This window comes from Lathamus discolor, unplaced genomic scaffold (genome assembly GCF_037157495.1).
Source record: "Lathamus discolor isolate bLatDis1 unplaced genomic scaffold, bLatDis1.hap1 Scaffold_73, whole genome shotgun sequence".
Classification (NCBI taxonomy): domain Eukaryota; kingdom Metazoa; phylum Chordata; class Aves; order Psittaciformes; family Psittacidae; genus Lathamus; species Lathamus discolor.
In genome coordinates this window covers 2,142,256-2,146,979 of record NW_027069387.1, presented here as the reverse complement: position 1 = coordinate 2,146,979, position 4,724 = coordinate 2,142,256, and positions in this window count along the sequence as shown.

Here is a 4,724-nt window from a genome sequence, read left to right as displayed (position 1 = left end):
ACCAGGACATCTTCGAAAGCTGGCACATGGTGATTGTCATCATCCAATGTCAAGATGCTAAGGGAGAGTAATTAAATTCAAAGCCAGCTCAGAGTAACTTCAGGAAAAGGAAAGTTATCCCTTAATCTCAGTGTGTGGTTGAGATGCTGCTTTCTTTACAAATGAAGTTCTCATTTAGTCCTGTCAGGTTTCTGCATCATTAACCATTAGTCCTGTCACTTCTTCAGGGCTGAGCCTGGTTGCATTATCATGCACCGAGCTCTGCTCTGATCATAGAGCAGCTTTTCTACGTGAGGCTGAAGCAACACCTCTTTTTATCTCGGCTTTGCAAAATAGCCTGTAATGTTCTGTACTGCCTGAGCTCCAGCTTCTAGGCAATACAAGGTGAGCTGAGGACCTGGCTTCAAAATCAAGGCTTTGGTTTCTTTAAAACAGACCAATCCACAATCTAAGCTTCCTGATATTATGTGGGTGCATCGAGGCACGTCAAAGAAATGTGCAGGGACATATTTGGAACAAAAGCTTTCCTGTAGTCAGCTGATTTCATATCTGAACATGCGGCCTGGTATAGAATCACAAAATGGTTTGGGTTTGAAGGAACCTTCAAAACTCATCTTGTCCAATCACCCTGCAATGAGCAGGAACATCTTCAACTAGATCAGCTTGGCAGAACCACATCCCTCCTGGCCTTGAATGTCTCCAGGGATGGAGCATCTGGCACCTCTCTGGGCAACCTGTGCCAGGGTTTTCCCACCCTCATTGTACACAATTTCTTCCTCGCATCCAGCGTGAATCTCCCTCGTTTAGCTTGAACCCATCACCCCTCATCCTGTGTCAGCAGGCCCTGCTAAAATGTCTCTGCCCATCTTTCTTACAGGCCCCTTTTAGGAACTGAAAGGCTGCAATAAGGTCTCCCTGGAGCCTTCTCCAGGTTGAAGAAGCCCAACTCTCTCAGCCTGTCTCCAGGGCAGAGCTGCTCCAGCCCTCTGATAATTTTTGTGGCTCTCTTCTGGACCCTCTCCAACAGGTTCATGTCTTTCCTGTACTGAGGACTCGAGGAGGAGCAGTTGCCTTTCCCCTGCCCTCTGATGGGTGCAACACATGTGGCTCAGGTCGGTTAAACCTGCAGACAGCATTTTCACACAGATGCTGCAGTTGAGCTCCTGGTGTTTTCCCTTTGTTCTTGATTAATGCCTGTTTTTTCCTGTATTTGCAGGCTTCTCAGGAGTACAAGCAGCTCGCTTTGATGAAGCAATGGCTGCAAAGCACTGAGCACTGTCACTGATGGGAGAGCCCATCAGGTACCTGAAGATCAACCAGTTTGAGAGGCTCCTGCACCAGCACAGCATCTCTACTTTCCTGTTTACAAATGCAGTTCCCAGATGAGATTAGGTAAGAGTTGGACAAAATACCTCCCTACTAAAACATTTGAGTGCAGACTTGTGTTTTAATTGCATTTTATGGCTCATCAGTCAGCTCTGTGCTGACAATGAAAAAGCTCACTTGGCATCTATTTGATTTTAACTGTCATCTCCCCATGCTCTTTCTCATGTCTTTTTCTACAGTTTGATTTTTCCTTTCTGTATCTCTTAGAGTGGGATTACTTCTGAAAAGGAAGAGGATATAATACAGAACCTCCTGCACGTGCAGCGGAAGAAGAGCAAGTGAGCTGCGTGTTGAGAAAATGGGTGATAACTAGTGCAAATGTTTCTGACAGCCAGAGCAGGAGACTGAGCTTGTAAATTGCCTTTTTCACTTCTGAGCTTCTCTTGCAGTCTGATCTTTGTTCTAACTCCAGAAGACAGTTTGGATGGGGCTTGTAGCAACCTGGTGTTTTTGTGGAAAGTGTCCCTGCCGATGGCAGGGGGTTGGAACTGGCTGAGCTTTAAGGTCCCTTCCAGCCCAAACCATTCTATAATTTTAAGACCAGCTGTAACAGCTCAAGCCAAAGATCTATCTCCAGCAAAACCTGGAGTGCAGGATAAGAAAAGGTGAAAAGCACGTACTCTTCTGCCAAAGTGGGATCAGTAGTTTTTAACCTCCCTCTTGGGTGCATTTGAGCTACAACACTCCAAATATTTTCATGATCTCTGATGAAAATTTTCAGTCACAGCTGAGCAGTGACCTGAAGGCCCAAGGGATCACGGCTGCTGCTGTCAGCTCAGAACACAGTCTACCAATTAACAAGCTTTGTAGTGATTAATGAAGCACTCGTGGTCCCAACATCACATTATTTGCCAAGTGCTTCATGAAGATGTCTTCCATGTCTGTCTTACTGATACTGTGCTCTGATGAAAGCAAGTACTTCTATTTACTGATTTGGCAAAGGTGACATGTTACCTGCTGAGATGAACAGACAAGAGAGACTGTTTCGTTTGAATAATGAGATTTTCTGCCTTCTGAGAGGACAGTGGTGGACCATTTTCTACCAAATCCACGTTAGCAGACCTGGGAAGCTCCGTGTAATTGTGGGACATTTTCTCCTGCAAATGCTGAGTAGCTTTGTCAAAGTGCCTGTGTGCAGGTGCTGGCTGATCTTGTCAAGCAACATCTCAGGAGAAACTCTGCGCTTTCTGAAATCAGGTACAAGCTTTCTAAGTTCTCTGTGTGAGTAGAGGAGGCTGTGGAAAGACAGGGAGCTAAATATTGCAGGTAAAAATACTGAAAACATCTTCTGGGAACTTGCTTTTGCCCATCATTTCTTTTCTTCTGTCTCTCTTGACCCTAGATAGGTACAGTTCATTCATTGCTGTGTGTTGTCAGATACTCCCTTGCAAAGAATTGCAGGTGAAAGTGTTGGCAAGTCTGTCTTACAGCTAAAAATACTCTGGTCAAGCTGAAGGGAAGGGGAAAGAGAAACTCCATTAGAAGGTGCCTCTTCTCCTCAAAGCAGCTGCACTTTGAAGGGTTCTGGAAACACTGGCAACACAAGAGCTCATTAATAGTTGCTCCCATTGACTTATTCTGCTCAGCTACGTATTTCATCATCACACATAGGGGACAGCAAGGAGCTGCTATGTGTTAGTCTTTTTTCTTAATGTTATGCAAGATTCTGGTACCCAGAAATTATCTTGAACTGCTTCCTGGCAGAAGCATCTTTCTGTTTTCATCCAGAGCACGTTGCTTGGTGTTCACATGAGCTGTTACGCACTGCTCACTAGGGCTGTGATAAATGAAAGGTGGTAAAAGCTGGCACTTCTTGAGAAACGCAGCTGCTACTTCAGAATAAGTGGGCAAGTGCTGATGCATTGTGTTGGGAAAGTGATGCCAATGTATCTGGAAACAAAACACAAGTCCCATGTTTTCACCCTGCCTGACAAGCCATCCAGATGTATTCAGTTGTCCTGACACAGAGATGAGCTGGCACTGCAGCTGATATGAGTCACTGCTGGTAAGAGTTATGTAGAGGTTTGATCTCTCCACATCTAACAGATGAAAATGGGCAGAGGTTTTAAAAGCACAAGTTGTACTTTTCTGGGCTTGCCTTTGTGGTGGTTGGGAAGTGCTGGCCGTGCACAGCTACCCTGCTTGCCTGTGTGTCTCCTGGGGCTTCATGCTTGTTGCTGCCGGGATGGGTGGTTAAAGATAGGTTCTGCTGCAAAATGTTGATAATAGAGACAGACAAGTGGGAGAAAAGGAGAGGACACACTCTTAGGTGAGAAAAGAATACAGACGTCCTCCTTGGACATCTTCCTGCCACCCAAAAGCAGGTTGATACTTGTTAGGAATAGAAATGGAAGGACCTAGGCAAAGAGATAGGGTTCAAATCTCTTGCCTTAGTGAAGTAGTTAAACTGATAATGGATTTCAGGGTTTTAGCTGAAGTTCTGCCCGAAGTTCTTGAGCCTTTAGTAAAGGAGTGAATTTAATACAGAATTGTTCCCAGTGTGATTTGACAGCATCATGTGGCACATTGTTGATGAGTTGCTGCAGCATTTTCAAAGGAAGTTCAGGAATAAAAGATAGTATTTTTTGTGCTATTTCTTTCTGCAGTAAGCAGCAAGAAACCTCCTCTTTGTCCACTCCTATGAGGAGCAAGTTTTTTTCCTTTCCAGAGTGGTTCTCATTGAGATGACCTTTGTGTTAAATTTTCTGTGCTGAGAAATGTTATTTTGAGAGAGGAGGTTCTGTTACACAGCAGGTAGACTCCCAGAATTCTTCACTTGTTTCTTGTCAGGCATCTTCTGCCCTCCAAATTAAATTGAGAGCAAAAAGAAAGACATTAACATGTGCAGTTCAGAATATGCCCTTTGCAAGCGTCATCCCATTTAAGAAGCCTTGTCTTGTCCTCTGACAGCCTTGAGTTCATAAGAATGATTGAGAGGTGACTTGACTTGAGCACCTGGAGGGAGCACTCAGGATGGGAGTCCTTGTTCCCCTCATGAGGATGTGAACTGTTCCAGTGGTATTTCTTTGAGCCACTGCTGCTTCATAATGCTACATCCAAATGAGAAATGAGGTGAAATTAATAAGGAGGGTCCAGAAGCTCAGGAGGGAAGAGTTAGATTTAACATCCCTGGAAGTTTTATGATCAAGTTGATGCGTTTTTTTTTTTTTCCTTCAGAAATACCATTAACCAGAAGTGGTGTCTGAACAAGGAAAAAAGGAACTGATGTTGTATGAGCTGTCATTCACAAGACTTGCGATTCATTTGTGTTCTGACTTTGTGCTGTTTCCCTCATTGTTACTAGGTCAGATTCTCTACGTGAAAGACACCGTGGGTCT